The sequence below is a fragment of the Tympanuchus pallidicinctus genome, unplaced genomic scaffold (genome assembly GCF_026119805.1).
Source record: "Tympanuchus pallidicinctus isolate F22 unplaced genomic scaffold, pur_lepc_1.0 scaffold2, whole genome shotgun sequence".
Lineage (NCBI taxonomy): Eukaryota > Metazoa > Chordata > Aves > Galliformes > Phasianidae > Tympanuchus > Tympanuchus pallidicinctus.
Window position 1 is genome coordinate 20,568,751 of NW_026294721.1, and position 10,532 is coordinate 20,579,282.

The following is a 10,532-nucleotide window of genomic DNA, read 5'->3' on the forward strand; positions in this document are numbered from 1 at the left end:
TTCTTATATCAAGGCAGGGGCAATTACATCTTCCCATTAGTTCCAGTTACATTACTCTAAATTATTCTGATCTAAATTATTTATTTACTTGCTCTTACTCATTTTAAAGAGACAACAATTATAAAGCCATACACATTCTTGAATGATTTGTTCATCTGGTACCAGCAATTTTTTCAGAAATATCATCATTAGCCACTGGCTACAGCTGTTGTGAGCTAGACTCAGCACACCAGTTTGCCACCTCCTTGTTTAGGACCCCATCAGCTCCCCCTTCCCCCATCTTCTTTTATGGTAAAGAAAATGCACAGAAAAATATGTCCTTAAAAACAGTAGACTGGTTCCATTTGCATACTTGACAGAGTGCACTGGAAGTTGCAACTCTGGAAATAACCAGTTTTAAATTTTTTGCTGTGTGCTTGATGGTCAGCTCTATTCATGGCACAAATTGTAGCCACTGTTTGCATCTTTGTCCTTTTCAGACCTAGGAAAAGATCAGGATGATTTAACACCTGAGATATACATGTTGACAAGCAAAAATAAAAATAGCTCTTTTCCTTCTTTGTAACAAGGGAAAGGCACCTTTCCAGAGATAAGCACTTTCTGAGTCTATTGACAGAGCACTATCGATCATTTGGATACTTGTTTAGATACACAATTTTAGTGTCTATTCAAGTGATTTTACAATTCCTTCCACAATTCAAGGTTGAATGCTATATTTGCTTCTAACTGCAGCTGAATTTTATTGCTGTTTGTTCATCATCAGCATTAGGAAAGCAGCCCTGAGAACAGACTCAGCAGAGACAGTTATGACATCAGTAATAAAATATTAAAGCTTAATTAAATAAAAAAAAAAGTAATTAAAAGAAAACCCTACAACTGTAGAACACAGTACCTAAGCAGCATAAGCAGACATTGCTGATTTTTATTTTTTATTTTTTGCCAAGTTTGATTTTGTCCCAAATCAAAAGTTCAGCCTGAAGAAGTTCAGGAATTCAATGGCATGGTGTTTGTAATTGGAAATAGCTTTTCTGAGTCAAGCAGATAACCAACACTGTGAAATCTTAGATTTCTTAAATATACTACAAGTTGCTCAAATATTTGTTAACAAAGAAAACTATCAAGAAACGACAAGTGTCCATTTCAACAGAAGGGGAAATAAATATAGAAAAACATGTCTTTAATCCTCCAAGGTTTCCTACAGATAGTATGGCTATTCACCTGAGCAGCTTCTTCTCTGTCTCTTAATTGTGATATTCTATTTTTTGAGGTGTAGTTCTCTGTCATATGCACTTCCCAAGGGAGACAGAGCTGGGATGTTTCCCAATACACAGGTAATGTCCAAATCCAGCAGGATTTCTGAACCACATCTGCCCCTATGACACAAGCAATCTAAAGAAAAGCGTTCTTTCAGGTTCTCCCTCTCTCCCCCACTTTGGAATCATTGGTGAATTTTTTATTATTATTACTATTTTAACTTACAGAAATAATCTTGATTTACTACACAGCCCACAAACAGTGAATTGGCATAATTTCCAAGGCAGCAACTTCCTATCCTTCTTCACCCACTGGAACAAATGCCTGTGGACATAGGAGAACTCGTACTTTGGCACTACAAGGTCTGGAAAACCATCTTCATCGTCTTAGAGAAAATAGTTGTTCTCACTGAAAACACTATAAACCACAAAGTTTCCTGAACAGATTCAAAACTAAGTTGCAATAAGCTTTAATTAACCCAATTAACATCAGCTGTTTCCTCAAGCTTTTTCAAACAAAACTACAGCTTGTTCCTATGACTAGATAAAACACTGATTTGGGTAACACATAACTAATTTTTCTAATGCCAAGCAGTCAAGGAATCTTCTCAAAATAGCCTTTAACTTTTCCTACTACCAATTGCTGATACCACATAGAAGACATTTAATAATCTTAGTTTGTATTTTCTGCATGCAGTTAGAAGAGTTCAAGTTTTGCCAGTACGTTATTACTTGTCCCTGGATTTCCAGTAGAAGCCCTCAATATTGTTGCTAAAATATCTAAATATATCTGAAAAATATATGACTCTCCCTGACCATTATAACTAAGTGGGAAGTCAATTTTACTTGATGTTTCTCCCATAGTTTTTATTTCAGTCACACAATAAAGAAAACATTATTAAGAATTTGACCTGTTTTTGTTTTTTGTTCCATTACTGTTTCATTGTTGACTTTTTTTTTTTTTTCTTTTCTTTTTTGGAGGGGAGGATTTTTTCTGAATTTCATGTATCAAAGCAAGACAAACACCTTGCCAGCTCTCAACTGCAGGTTACAGACAGAAAAGACATTAACAGCAGTATGTTGGAGATAGAGCAACTCTAACTTCCACATCTTAAGCAACATAAGCTTAAGCTTCCAAGCAAGGGAGGTATATTTTTCTGACATTGGAAATGTCACACAATCAGGCCCTTTCACAAGACTTTTGTTTTTTACTTAACTTGAAAATCATAAAACAGAGTGCTAACCCCACAACTATATGATCCTACAATATCTATTTTAAAAAATTACATATACACAAATATTTCAGCATAAAACTTAACACTGCTAGCATGAGTAAGGCTTGATCACATGAAATACCCTTTGAAATGTAAATGATGTGTATTACCACATTAATTGCTCCCTTTTCTTTATTACAAGAATCACAATTCAAACACAAGCTTGTTTGCATCAGCTTTCTAAGAATTCTCCCTATATCTACCAAGAAAAGAGTTCCTTATATATACCAGCTACACACGCAAGGGAAGATTACTTCTAAAACTTTTTCAGAGCTGCATCTAAATGCTGGCAGTATTTAAAACAGCCACATACATCAGCATAGCAGAAATGCTAAATCATGGCTTGAAGCAGTAACTGAGCACCTGGTGGGAAGGCAGGGCCAACCCAGGAGAGCTCAGGTGCATGCAGTGCATCTGTGTGACCAGAAAGGGTGGAGCCAGGAGCCACTCCTTCCAGACCTCATTTAAGGGCAGGCAGTGAAGGCAATCCTGCTTTGTTGGAGCTCCCTGTGTGCCTGAGGCCTTCCAAAGGTAAGTAGGTTTGTTGCTTTGCTTCTGTGTCTGTAGCTGCTATATTTTAGCATGCTTTTTCTTGCTGTAGCCCAGGACTTTGCTACTATGTTCTTATTGCTGCCCTTTCTATTGTGTTACACTGTCGCAATCAGAAAGGTATCTTTTGATAGCACTAACTCAACTGATGGTGTTCTGCTTTGTAGGCCACTGTGAGTAAAGCATCGATGTAGAACAGTAGGAGAAATATGAAGATTAGCAATGATAGGGAGAAGTAACTTCATGAGCCAGGTTGTAAGCACTCGTGAAATTCAAGTTTAAGTATTGGTTTTCTGATGGACCTTCTATATGTCCAGAGGCTCAATTCCTCATTCACATCACAGCAGTTAAAAGTTTTTATAGGGCTCAGACTGCTTCTTAACATGCATAACAAAATATGAGGACAAGAAAGTCTTAAGTATTTGTTTATGAGAAATTACAAAACTAACAAACAAAAAGCCAAACAGCACTTAACCTGAAACAAAATGCCTGAGCTCAGGCAGTACAACTTATCTTGGAAACAACGCTTAAGACTCAAAGCAGTTCATTAAATCATTAGACAGGAAGTAGTTGTGACCAGCAAGCTAGTTGAAACTATCTCCTAGTTGCATATTGCTTTGTACTTTGCCCTGCGTGCTACTGTGTTTGCTGGTGAAAGTAAATTTATTTCTGAAGGCTGCTGCCTCACATGGAAAAAGAAGCTTCTCATCTCTACAGAACTGTGAAGATACTGTAGTTCTACTCTTGAGTTCGAAACTGTATAGCAAATAATTTGTCAATTTCCCTGAGTTTTAATTCTATCAGGTTGAGAATATATGAGTAAGCAGGATACTCAGGTAGTGTTTCTTTAGATGTGGCCTCCCTTTCTCTCTGTTTCTATCCCTTTCATGGTCTGTTCCCCTAATACAATTAGATTGCATTAGACTGTGGTTTTTGCCATTTGAAAAAGTGATTTAACCTCTAGATTTTTGACTTAGAACTGTTTCTCCTTTGTTTATTCTGGGTCTCCCTAATTAGAATAAAATTTGTTTTGTTGGACCAGAGAGAATTGAAAAAGACTTGGTTCTGGAGCCAAGTAATTAAGCTACTTAATTAGGCTGCTTAAGCTTGAAAAAAAGACAGCTAAACTGCAGACATTGTCCCAAGGATTGAGCCAATACTTTATAATCCTCTCTGTGTGGATTAAAAGAAACTACTGAGAACAAGAACTGGAACCTAGCACATCCCTCCAGGCTGCCAACCCTTAACATCAGAGTGATTATGGTGGGGAACAAAGAGAGTGGTGGTACAATTAGTTTTAATTCTTTGAACTGCTGTGGTTGTCATTGTTTCCAGAGATACCAGATCCTGTTGGTACTTAGTAGGTGTTCCCAGGCAGGTCCTGATAGTTAAAGCTCTCTTCATGGGACTGCAGATAAGAATGTTGATGTTCCTGATTCTGATCAGGTTTGGGCATGACTTGATATCAGCTAGTCCTAAGCATCAAAACAGATGTGCTTTTTTCAAATACTTGGAAATTTAAAGTCTGCTGTGGATCTTAGGATACTCAGGGGCGTCCTGATCTTCAGACATTGGTGGAATATAAGGGTTTCTATGTTATTAAACCAGTTTCCTAGAACACAGGTTTTAAAAAAAGGAACTTGGGGAAGTACCACAGCAAGATCTGAGTTTGAAAGAAAGGCAATGAGAACAGCTTAGTCCATCCTGAACTGAAAGAATTTGTGTAAGAAGTCTGTTGGTTTTGAATGCTGTGGAGAACCACATTATTATTGAGTATACAAGGTAGTGTGGCTTTCTTGGTGTGTGTGTGGTAGAAGCAGAAATGGAAGTAGCACAGAGTAGACCAAATCCCCACAGAGGACAGCTTTTACCTTGGTTTTACACTGGCACGGTGGTTAAGGAATTTTTTACACAATAGCTAGTAAGTAAATTAATTTTATAAATGCTATATTAAGGTTTTGTGTTGTAATGCTTAACTTAAGCAAATGAAACCTGAAACAAAGGCCTATAATAATGAAACCAAAATGCACTGGTTCATATTCCATGCCATTAAATTATTATGAATTAATCTTAATTTGTCACAGATGAACAATATCATTGTGGAATTTAATGGTGAGTGGAAAACCAAGAAAACCTGGTAGCCTTACCTGAAGTCACTAGGCATGAAGGAGTTGGCTTTGTCCATGACCTTATCAGAAATGACACATCCACACATCTACATGCATGAAGCAATACATATCTAAATTTCCCTTCACTTATATATATATATATATGCATATTCTATTAATAGGATTATATTAATCTTTTCTAAATTTGAAGTTGCCTTAGCTTCAGAGGCTTGATTGTCAATAACCTTCTGAAGAGTATGTAAGTGACAAAATCCAGACTATGAACATACTTAAGGTCAGTGAACAAGTACAGAGGCACAGCATAGATATATCTGTTTAGCTCTGACACATCAAGAGTTATGATTCTGGCCTGTAACAGTGTTTAAGCTTCACTATATACCAGTAGCTACTCTTGAAGATTACTAAATCTTCAAACTGGAAACTGCTTTTTCAGTAATTGGTCACTTGGAAGTAACATTTCTCAGGAAATCTAAGAATTCCATTCCAGGACTTACAAACTGCGTTTCCTGGAAAAAGACAGAATGTGGCCCTCCAAGAGAGAGGTCTTACAAAGGAATTTAAGTGCTTCAATTGTTAGCTGAGAGGTTCACTTCCTTATAAAAAGTCCTACTTTAATTTGAGCACTCTGGCTGTACAGTTGGTGTAATACATTCCTTCAGAATAATACTGAGGCTGTAACTACTAAAGAGAAATGTCATGCTAGAGTGGTAATGATTTCTCAGAAATTATCATGGCATGAAAATCTGGAAGGTAATCTGTTGGCTTGATACGATCAGACTTCTCATTTTAGTTGTCTACCAGCTCCATATTTAATGTCTTTAAGCATGCTTAGATAACAAATTCCACAGACAAGTAAACAATCTAAACAAACTAAATTACATTGTCTTAGTATGCTGTGGATAAGCTTTATTTCTTCCAACAATCAGAACTACGCTTTGCTTTATGCAAATAGGCTTCACCAAGTCTGCACGCGAGGAGTTCTCTTGGAAACTAGTTCAAGCATAGATCTGCTGAGATAAGCTTCAAATCTTGCTGGACCTGTTTATTTCAACTGCTTTTTATGTAAGGTGAGAAGCCACATGCAAATCAAAAACTGTATGGGAAGGGAGTAGATTTGATCTGAATACCAGCATTCAGTACGTTTTCAACAACTGTTCTATTTATATGTATAATCCCTGGTAGGTCATCTATCCTTTACAGCCTGGAAATACACAAAATTAGAAACATAAAAGCTGGAATGCAGTAAGATATATGAGCCATAGTTGTATGGATACTTGTTAAATGAAATATGATAGGTATTATTTTTGGTTCTTTTCTGTTAGGAAGTGTTATGAATACTGAGAATTTCCATAGTTCCTTATCTTGCCTCCAAGCTGTGCAGTAACTTTCAGAGCAGAGCAGCATCTTGCAGTAACTCTTATGCTGCTCTTCTGATATTTTATTGGGGATGTCAAAAGCAAGATCAGGTCTTTAACTGAGTAATTGAGTAGCTGGTGATTGGAGCTGAAAGGGGAAGTCTCAGAGAAATAAATGGGGAAGGAAGGTACAGTAATGTAATAAAAAACATAGTTCTGTTTAACAAGCTGTGTGAGCAGTGCTCAGCCTGTTCCACTAAATCACAGAAAGTCTTGTTTGGAAGGGATACCTGGAGACCATGTAGGCTGGCCTTCTGTTGACTGGGGCCTGAAATTACAATTGCCAGGGCCTTGGCTCAGCTGCTTCCAGTGAATATGATTCCATCCATTCTGGTTTGCATGTTTTTTAGGATGGAGAATCTTTTCCTTGTATCCAGATAGATCTCTTCCCGCATTAACTTGTGCCTGTTGCCTCCTATTACACCGTCATGCATCCTTGTAAAGAAAGTACCTTCAACTCCTCTATAGCTACATTTTTAGACATCGGAAAGCTGTGATCTTTCTAACCTGTCAAGCTGAACAAAACCAGTTCCCTCAATCTCTCTGAACATGTCAAGTTCAAGCTGTTAGGTTACTCCATGATGACTGCACAAATTATGCAGGTGAAAGAAGCAGAAGAGTTACTGTCAAGGGCTGTTATGAAAACAGACAGTGGAATCCTATCTGGTTTCTGGTGTGAATTTACAACTGCATTGAGAAGACCTTCTTGGATCAGCTACCTGGGAATCTGGATCAGAAGAGAGGTTGATTCAGGAGTCAATTCAGTTTTGAATATTCTGAGGGAAGAGAGGGATGGATGGTGGTTGTAGGAGCAAGTGGTTCATAGTCTAGTGAAAATTTCTACATGGAAAAAATGGCATCCCAAAGCTGGTCAGCAAGTTTTCCCTGACTGAGAGGACTGTCAAGTTTTTCACAGCTTTTTCATATAGGATAAATCTGAGGCATGAGTAAAAATATTTTTTGTTGAACAGCTCATGAAAAGTTAGTGTTTCATAAAACTTAAATCTAAAATCTGTAATTCTGGAAGTCCGCTCTTTTTCCATAATGTTTTAATTGTAGACAATCTTCCAGTCATTTTGCTTTAGATAAATGAGAATTTTCACTTGGAACAGAAATATGTAATCAGAAGACAAGTAGTGACAAAGGCCAGCAGGAGTGCTGACAGTAACTCTGGAGCAAAGAAGGATCAGCAAGTAAAATGGACTGTAGTGCTGTGGTGTTTGCAAGATGTTGTTTTGATGATAAGGATGATCCTGGTGCCTTAGATCAAAAGTCATCTTCTTGAGCTTTCCCTGGTTAAATTAGGATCATTGCAGAGTTCATCTGTCCTTGGTGCCATGCTTTAAAAAAAAAATTTATAGTGGCGAACTCCAAAAATTCTGCTTACACACTCTTTGCTAGTGTAAGTGTGCGTGGAAAGGAAACCAATGGGATGTGTTATCAAACGAGCAGATAAAGGAGCTGTTCATGTTCTGTATCTTGTGCAGAGCACACGCTCTTATTTGCTGTCTTGGTTACTCTGCCCTATCACTAATTCTTAACGCGCGATTTAAGCTTACTGTCCTTCACAGGTTTTTAAAAGATGTATGATAAGTTATTATGAAAGTGTCTCGGAGTTGAATTTGGTCACAGCATGCTCCATACATACAGCATGTTTACTGTCATTAATACAGGAACAATATTTAACCTATCCTTCCTCAGGAAAGTCATTGACTAGAACTCCATTAGTGCCTAAATTGATGTAATGTATTATAATACATAATATGATGCAATATATATGTAACACGTATTTTAATGTTTAATCTTATATCATGTACTATGATTTATATTTTACATAATGTATTATATATTATCATATGAAATATGTTAGGTAAAAGTCACACATTCATGTACTTCTCTTCAGGGAACATATCAGTAGAAAATGGTACGATACATTTTCTTTCCTAAGGATTCCTTTGACCTTTATTTAAGCCTCTTGAGGTAAACATTTAACTTGTTCCTGAGCACCTCTCAAGAGCATTAAGTAAACAAAAGACTTTGTATCTCTAAATATTTGCTCCTGGTGATAGCACATGACAAATAGAAGCCATCTTCAGGATTCCCACCTGATATTTATAAAACGTCATCTTGTCTGAGCTGCTGAGGTCCTTTGATTAAAAGCAAGAAGATCCTGTTGAGTTTTTCTGCGAAACTTCAAAATATTTTGACTGGGAAAGAAAAGCAAAGGCTTTTTTCCTAGTGACGTTTGTCCATATGCAACACTAACAACAGAGTGCAAACCAAACCAAAATAGTATTGCTGCAAAAGGTCACAGCCTTTGCTTGATTCTTCCATGTAAGGAATTCTGATGTTCTGCCTTTTAAAATGAAGTATTCTTTTTTTGAAATAAAAGTAAAAGCTGGTAAGCTCTGTTGAGAGCAGATAATATTTGAAGGGTAACAGCATGCAAACCCAGCATTGATTCTTCAGGCTTTATCCCTCTCAGCTCATCCTCCTACCTTCTGCCAAGAGGCTGTTGAATGGAGTGGGAGGGCCTGGAAGCAGGAGGGAGACACAAAACTGGAGTACCAGTGAAGGTCTGAGAGCTACTCCTGAAGTCTGCATTGCTGCAAGCTCTGATTTGTCTTCAAAATAAGCACAGAGCTCCTTACTCTGTCTTTCATATTAGTTATAGTTTAAAAGCACCTGACATCTAGCACATGAGTAACAGCAATTTGATGGATTTTTCTATTAGAAGACTACTGATAAATGTGGTGATTTGTGGGGGGCTGTTACAGTATTAGCTGATGATCAGAGTAACTGTGATCAGAGTGAGCTGTGATCGGAGTAACAGGAAGGGCGGCAAAAGCTGATTAATTGGCATGTCAGTAGTTGTCACCCCAGCTCATATGGAAACACATAGCAGTCACAGCATTATAGTGCTTCAGGAACCCAGGGGAGTGAGTGGGAGCTAAAAGTGGTTAAATGAAAAACCAGGAGTTTTCTGAAGCAGGTTACATTGCTTCAGGAGAAATGCTGGGTGCATGTTTGTCTCTCCAAAGAAAAAAACAATAGCAATCAGTTCAGGTTGTGACTTCAGAAAGAGCCTGGAAAGCTCTGGCTTTTACAGAAGAGATTTAGCTTTGTGACTCAAAGTCCATGACTTCCTAAGGTAGGCAGTATGTTGCTAAGGCTGGGCATCAAGATTAGTTCAGCTGAGCATTGCAGAGGAAGGAACTCTACATCTTAAAATAGGAACATGGGTTTATTTTAGCAACTGAAAGGTTAGAGCTCCAATATAGTTGTGCAAAGGGCTTGTGGTCTAATCAGCTGAGGAAATATTGAAATATAATCCTTGCTTGTCAAACTAAGAACTGCTTATGGTCTTTTTGAGCAAAAAGACAAACAACAAAACAGATTTCAGAAGCGTGATGGCTGTCAGTTAATACAAGATTGATTTTTGTCTGCAGTGGGAAAAAGTGAGGCAGGGAGAATTGGGTTTTTTAATGAAATAATTTTGGAAATAGTGATGAGTAACAATTCTAGTAATTACAATATGCCCTGGCTGGAGCTTTTTCATAACTTTTTTCAAACTTTTTGTCAGCTTTTGGATTTCAGAGCTCTCATGACAGATTTCTTAGTCTTTTCCTCTAATAAGAGTCCATACTACTTCTCTTCAAAGCCACTGTTTTTCCTGTAAATATGTATGGTTTCATGAGATGATTTTAAATATTGCAATCTCTGAATGCAGTGTCAATGTTAAAATATACTTCTAGGATTCCTCTATTCTGTAGTCTAAAATAGATGAAATGAAAAACTAAAATGAAGTAACGCTTTGCTCAGATCTGAAACTGAGCCCAGTTCTAGTCTTGTATGCATTTTGGCTTTTAGATATTTTGCTTGATTTTCTTCTTGGTTTACCCCAAACTTTTA